This window comes from Hemiscyllium ocellatum, assembly GCF_020745735.1.
Source record: "Hemiscyllium ocellatum isolate sHemOce1 chromosome 15 unlocalized genomic scaffold, sHemOce1.pat.X.cur. SUPER_15_unloc_4, whole genome shotgun sequence".
Taxonomy (NCBI): domain Eukaryota; kingdom Metazoa; phylum Chordata; class Chondrichthyes; order Orectolobiformes; family Hemiscylliidae; genus Hemiscyllium; species Hemiscyllium ocellatum.
In genome coordinates, this window is record NW_026867468.1 from 679,069 (window position 1) to 686,568 (window position 7,500).

A 7,500-nucleotide genomic window follows, 5' to 3' on the forward strand; every position below is an offset into this window, starting at 1 on the left:
TTTGAAGCAGTACAAATCAGTAACCACTGACACTTAGAATATTTTTGAAGCAGTACAAATCAGTAACCAGCGACACTTAGAATATTTTTGAAGCAGTACAAATCAGTAACCACGACACTTAGAATATTTTTGAAGCAGTACAAATCAGTAACCACTGACACTTAGAATATTTTTGAAGCAGTACAAATCAGTAACCAGCGACACTTAGAATATTTTTGAAGCAGTACAAATCAGTAACCAGCTGACACTTAGAATATTTTTGAGCAGTACAAATCAGTAACCAGCGACACTTAGAATATTTTTCAGCAGTACAAATCAGTAACCAGCGACACTTAGAATATTTTTGAGCAGTACAAATCAGTAACCAGCGACACTTAGAATATTTTTGGAGCAGTACAAATCAGTAACCAGCGACACTTAGAATATTTTTGAAGCAGTACAAATCAGTAACCAAGTGCATTTTTGAATTGGTTACTGATTTCTCCGTTGAAGTTGGGGCTGCGGTTGGCTTCAGTTAGTGGTGGGGGCTTAATTTTCGCCGAGGGGAGCGTGTCCCGGTAGTGTCTCCGAGGAAGTGGTACCTATTGAAGGGGGTGTTTCTGAATTTGGGCCCTTTTTGAGTGGCATTGCCGGATGGGTTTTGTGTTGAAGGCTTCCAAATCAGGTAGCTCAGCCGGATTTGACCCGGCGGTTCTACCGACTGTCACGCCTTCGAGGGGGGACTGTTGTCTAAGTTCAGGCCGAATTTGGTGAATTTCCTAAGTCGGGAAGTGGTCCCAACGGGTTTGGGAGTGAACCTAACTGCTCACCAACTTTGAGGCTTTGGGGCCGGGTAGCACAGTCGGATTTGACCCGGCGGTTCTGCCGAATGCCTGGCCTTCGAGGGGGGCCTGCCCTCTGAGTTCAGGCCGAATTTGGTGATTTTCCTAAGTCGGGAAGTGGTCCAAACGGGGATGGGAGTGAACCTGACAGCTCATACCGACTTTGGGGCTTCCAAGCCGGGTAGCTCAACCGGATTTGATCCGGCGGTTCTAGCGACTGCCACGGCTTCGAGGGGGGACTGTTGTCTAAGTTCAGGCCGAATTTGGTGAATTTCCCGAGTCGGGAAGTGGTCCAAACGGGGATGGGAGTGAACCTGACAGCTCTTACCGACATTGAGGCTTCGGGGCCGGGTAGCTCAGTCGGATTTGACCCGGCGATTCTGCCGACTTCACGCCTTCGAGCGGGGACTGTCCTCTAAGTTCAGGCCGAATTTGGTGAATTTCCTAAGTCGGGAAGTGGTCCAAACGGGGATGGGAGTGAACCTAACTGCTCATACCAACTTTGAGGCTTTGGGGCCGGGTAGCACAGTCGGATTTGACCCGGCGGTTCTGCCGAATGCCTGGCCTTCGAGGGGGGCCTGCCCTCTGAGTTCAGGCCGAATTTGGTGATTTTCCTAAGTCGGGAAGTGGTCCAAACGGGGATGGGAGTGAACCTGACAGCTCATACCGACTTTGGGGCTTCCAAGCCGGGTAGCTCAACCGGATTTGATCCGGCGGTTCTAGCGACTGCCACGGCTTCGAGGGGGGACTGTTGTCTAAGTTCAGGCCGAATTTGGTGAATTTCCCGAGTCGGGAAGTGGTCCAAACGGGGATGGGAGTGAACCTGACAGCTCTTACCGACATTGAGGCTTCGGGGCCGGGTAGCTCAGTCGGATTTGACCCGGCGATTCTGCCGACTTCCACGCCTTCGAGCGGGGACTCTCCTCTAAGTTCAGGCCGAATTTGGTGAATTTCCTAAGTCGGGAAGTGGTCCAAACGGGGATGGGAGTGAACCTAACTGCTCATACCAACTTTGAGGCTTTGGGGCCGGGTAGCACAGTCGGATTTGACCCGGCGGTTCTGCCGAATGCCTGGCCTTCGAGGGGGGCCTGCCCTCTGAGTTCAGGCCGAATTTGGTGATTTTCCTAAGTCGGGAAGTGGTCCAAACGGGGATGGGAGTGAACCTGACAGCTCATACCGACTTTGGGGCTTCCAAGCCGGGTAGCTCAACCGGATTTGATCCGGCGGTTCTAGCGACTGCCACGGCTTCGAGGGGGGACTGTTGTCTAAGTTCAGGCCGAATTTGGTGAATTTCCCGAGTCGGGAAGTGGTCCAAACGGGGATGGGAGTGAACCTGACAGCTCTTACCGACATTGAGGCTTCGGGGCCGGGTAGCTCAGTCGGATTTGACCCGGCGATTCTGCCGACTTCCACGCCTTCGAGCGGGGACTCTCCTCTAAGTTCAGGCCGAATTTGGTGAATTTCCTAAGTCGGGAAGTGGTCCAAACGGGGATGGGAGTGAACCTGACAGCTCTTACCGACTTTGGGGCTTCCAAGCCGGGTAGCTCAACCGGATTTGATCCGGCGGTTCTAGCGACTGTCACGCCTTCGAGGGGGGACTGTTGTATAAGTTCAGGCCGAATTTGGTGAATTTCCCGAGTCGGGAAGTGGTCCAAACGGGGATGGGAGTGAACCTGACAGCTCTTACCGACTTTGGGGCTTCCAAGCCGGGTAGCTCAACCGGATTTGATCCGGCGGTTCTGCCGACTGTCACGCCTTCGAGGGGGGACTGTTGTATAAGTTCAGGCCGAATTTGGTGAATTTCCCGAGTCGGGAAGTGGTCCAAACGGGGATGGGAGTGAACCTGACAGCTCTTACCGACTTTGAGGCTTCGGGGCCGGGTAGCTCAGCCGGATTTGATCCGGCGGTTCTGCCGACTGTCACGCCTTCGAGGGGGGACTGTCCTCTGAGTTCAGGCCGAATTTGGTGAATTTCCCGAGTCGGGAAGTGGTCCAAACGGGGATGGGAGTGAACCTGACAGCTCATACCGACTTTGAGGCTTCCAAGCCGGGTAGCTCAGCCGGATTTGACCCGGCGATTCTGCCGACTTCCACGCCTTCGAGGGGGGACTGCCCTCTGAGTTCAGGCCGAATTTGGTGCATTTCCCGAGTCGGGAAGTGGTCTCTGTCACAACGGGGGCAAGTGTCTGAAGAGGTAAAGTGAGTAACCAGCACAGCTTAGGGAAGGGTTCCAAAGTTCTCAACAATGTGAATTCGGTTACCAGGAAAGCTTAGGAAAGTTGCCTGACTGTCCCAAACGAATGAACTGCAAAACTTAGGGAACATGCCCGAAGATGCTTAAAAGTGTGAAATCAGTAAGCAGGAAAGCATAGGAAAGTGCCTGAAAGTGCTAAATGAGTAACATGAAAAACGTAGAAAAATGCCCGAAAATGTTTAAAAGTGTGAACTCAGTAACCAGCAAAACTTAGTAAAACGTTGGAAAAGCAGAAATGAGTAACCAGAAAAACTTAGAAAAATGTTTGAAAATGAGAAATGAGTAACCAGAAAAACTTAGAAAAATGTTTGAAAATGAGAAATGAGTAACCAAGAAAACTTAGAAAAATGCCCAAAAAGAAGAAATCAGTAACCAGAAAAACTTAGAAAAATGTTTGAAAATGAGAAATGAGTAACCAGAAAAACTTAGAAAAATGTTTGAAAATGAGAAATGAGTAACCAAGAAAACTTAGAAAAATGCCCAAAAAGAAGAAATCAGTAACCAGCAAAACTTAGAAAAATGTTTGAAAATGAGAAATGAGTAACCAAGAAAACTTAGAAAAATGTTTGAAAATGAGAAATGAGTAACCAAGAAAACTTAGAAAAATGCCCAAAAAGAAGAAATCAGTAACCAGAAAAACTTAGAAAAATGTTTGAAAATGAGAAATGAGTAACCAAGAAAACTTAGAAAAATGCCCAAAAAGAAGAAATCAGTAACCAGAAAAACTTAGAAAAATGTTTGAAAATGAGAAATGAGTAACCAGAAAAACTTAGAAAAATGTTTGAAAATGAGAAATGAGTAACCAAGAAAACTTAGAAAAATGCCCAAAAAGAAGAAATCAGTAACCAGAAAAACTTAGAAAAATGTTTGAAAATGAGAAATGAGTAACCAAGAAAACTTAGAAAAATGCCCGAAAAGAAGAAATCAGTAACCAGAAAAACTTAGAAAAATTTTCGGCCAAGTGTGAAAAATATTCTAAGTGTCAGCGGAGGAAAATGCCGAAGCATCGGGAAAGATTCAAAAACTCATGCCGAACATGAGTTCCGAAGTGCCGGAGGAACTGGGCGAATTGAGCCCGGCGGTTGGCCAGATGTCGTTTTGAGTCTGCAGCCCGAAAACTTTAACTTTGTCTGCCGCGGAAGTCTGGACCGGGAAAAATCCAAACGGTTTTGCCGGGTTCGAGTTCCAGAGCGAAGCAGTCGAATTTGAAATTCAGACCCATTCAGTGCCACTTGACATTGTGACACAGTGAGGTTGGCGGGGTACCCGGAGATTTCTGGGAACACGATTTTTAGAACAAAATGGCGGCGCGGGACCACTTTGAAAGGCATCCGAAAAACGGTTCCGCGGGCAGAGCACTTGAATGACAGGCCTGTGTGCATGCCCAAGAGCTCTCGGAAGTCTAATTTTTGACACTTTGTCAAATTTTCGACAGACTTACCCAACTCTTGCTGCCTGTTCTAAGAATCAGTCAGAGGCCTGTGCGGCGGTCTCTTGACACTTTGGAGGGCGGGCAAACCCCACGTTGACTCCGGCCGTCCCTCCAAAAGGCACTTGCTATTGGGGGAAAGGATTGCAAGTAGCCTGGTTCCCGTGGGAGCGGCCAGGAAGGGTGCAGGCTGGCCCTTGCCTGAGCATTCCCAAAACCCTCTTCCGCTGAGAGCAGACCTCGCACGCCGCACTACCGGCTCTGGGAGTGGTTGGCCGCTATTGTACATAGTCCGGTCCTTCCTCTGCCACCCGGCAAGTGCGATGGCTCTGCCGCCCTGCGGTGCTCGTCACCCAGGTTTGGGGAACACGATACTTAGAACATGTTGGCGGCTCGGGACCTGCAGGCGAAAGGGGCCCCGTGGTGCTGAGCACATCGACCTCGGGTCTCAGTGCAAGCCGGAGAGTTCGCGGAAGTCTTAAAAGATTTTGACATCTGCTCAAATCTTTGACAGGCTTGCCTGACTCTTTCCGTCCGTTCTAAGAATCAGTCGGAGGCCGGGGCGGGGACGGTCTCTTGACACACGGAGGGTTGGCTTCCCTCCTCAGGCGTTTGTGTCGAAAATGAAGGCGAGAGATGCAAGCGTCCTGGTTCCCCTGGGTGCTGCCAGCAAGGGTGCAGGCTGACCCTTGCCTGAGCACTCCCAAAAGCCTCTTAAGCTGAGAGCAGGCGCCGCACTACCGGCTCTGGGAGTCGTTGGCCGCTATTGTACATAGTCCGGTCCTTCCTCTGCCACCCGGCAAGTGCGATGGCTCTGCCTCCCTGCGGTGCTCGTCACCCAGGTTTGGGGAACACGATACTTAGAACATGTTGGCGGCTCGGGACCTGCAGGCGAAGGGGGCCCCGTGGTGCTGAGCACATCGACCTCGCGTCTCAGTGCAAGCCGGAGAGTTCGCGGAAGTCTTAACAGGCTTGCCTGACTCTTTCCGTCCGTTCTAAGAATCAGTCGGAGGCCGGGGCGGGGACGGTCTCTTGACACACGGAGGGTTGGCTTCCCTCCTCAGGCGTTTGTGTCGAAAATGAAGGCGAGAGATGCAAGCGTCCTGGTTCCCCTGGGTGCTGCCAGCAAGGGTGCAGGCTGACCCTTGCCTGAGCACTCCCAAAAGCCTCTTAGGCTGAGAGCAGGCGCCGCACTACCGGCTCTGGGAGTCGTTGGCCGCTATTGTACATAGTCCGGTCCTTCCTCTGCCACCCGGCAAGTGCGATGGCTCTGCCTCCCTGCGGTGCCCGTCACCCAGGTTTGGAGAACACGATACTAAGAACATGTTGGCGGCTCGGGACCTGCAGGCGAAAGGGGCCCCGTGGTGCTTAGCACATCGACCTCGCGTCTCAGTGCAAGCGGGAGAGTTCGCGGAAGTCTAAAGCTTTTGACATTCGCTCAAAGCTTTGACAGGCTTGCCCGACTCTTTCCGTCCGTTCTAAGAATCAGTCAGAGGCCGGTGGGGAGGTCTCTTGACGCAAGGGGAGGGTGGCGTCCCTCCTCAGGCGCTTGTGTCGAAAATGAAGGCGAGAGATGCAAGCGTCCTGGTTCCCCTGGGTGCTGCCAGCAAGGGTGCAGGCTGACCCTTGCCTGAGCACTCCCAGAAGCCTCTTAGGCTGAGAGCAGACGCCGCACAACCGGCTCTGGGAGTCGTTGGCCGCTATTGTACATAGTCCGGTCCTTCCTCTGCCACCCGGCAAGTGCGATGGCTCTGCCTCCCTGCGGTGCCCGTCACCCAGGATTGGAGAACACGATACTAAGAACATGTTGGCGGCTCGGGACCTGCAGGCGAAAGGGGCCCCGTGGTGCTTAGCACATCGACCTCGCGTCTCAGTGCAAGCCGGAGAGTTCGCGGAAGTCTAAAGCTTTTGACATTCGCTCAAAGCTTTGACAGGCTTGCCCGACTCTTTCCGTCCGTTCTAAGAATCAGTCAGAGGCCGGTGGGGAGGTCTCTTGACGCAAAGGGGAGGGGTGGCGTCCCTCCTCAGGCGCTTGTGTCGAAAAATGAAGGCGAGAGACGCGAGCGGCCTGGTTGCTTTGGGTGCTGCCAGGAAGGATGTGGTCTGACCCTTGCCTGAGCACATCCAAAAGCATGTGATGTTGAGAGCAGACCTCGAGCCCCGCACAACCGGCTCTGGGAGTCGTTGGCCGCTATTGTACATAGTCCGGTCCTTCCTCTGCCACCCGGCAAGTGCGATGGCTCTGTCGCCCTGTGGTGCCCGTCACCCAGGTTTGGGGAACACGATACTAAGAACATGTTGGCGGCTCGGGACCTGCAGGCGAAAGGGGCCCCGTGGTGCTGAGCACATCGACCTCGGGTCTCAGTGCAAGCCAGAGAGTTCGCGGAAGTCTAAAGCTTTTGACATACGCTCAAATCTTTGACAGGCTTGCCCGACTCTTTCCGTCCGTTCTAAGAATCAGTCAGAGGCCGGTGGGGAGGTCTCTTGACGCAAGGGGAGGGGTGGCGTCCCTCCTCAGGCGCTTGTGTCGAAAAATGAAGGCGAGAGACACGAGCGGCCTGGTTGCTTTGGGTGCTGCCAGGAAGGATGTGGTCTGACCCTTGCCTGAGCACTCACAGAAGCATGTGACGTTGAGAGCAGACCTCGAGCCCCGCACGACCGGCTCTGGGAGTGGTTGGCCGCTATGGTACATAGTCCGGTCCTTCCTCTGCCACCCGGCAAGTGCGATGGCTCTGCCGCCCTGTGGTGCCCGTCACCCAGGTTTGGGGAACACGATACTAAGAACATGTTGGCGGCTCGGGACCTGCAGGCGAAAGGGGCCCCGGGGTGCTTAGCACATCGACCTCGTGTCTCAGTGCAAGCCGGAGGGTTCGCGGCAGTCTAAAGCTTTTGACATTCGCTCAAAGCTTTGACAGGCTTGCCCGACTCTTTCCGTCCGTTCTAAGAATCAGTCAGAGGCCAGTGCGGAGGTCTCTTGACACAAGGGGAGGGGTGGTG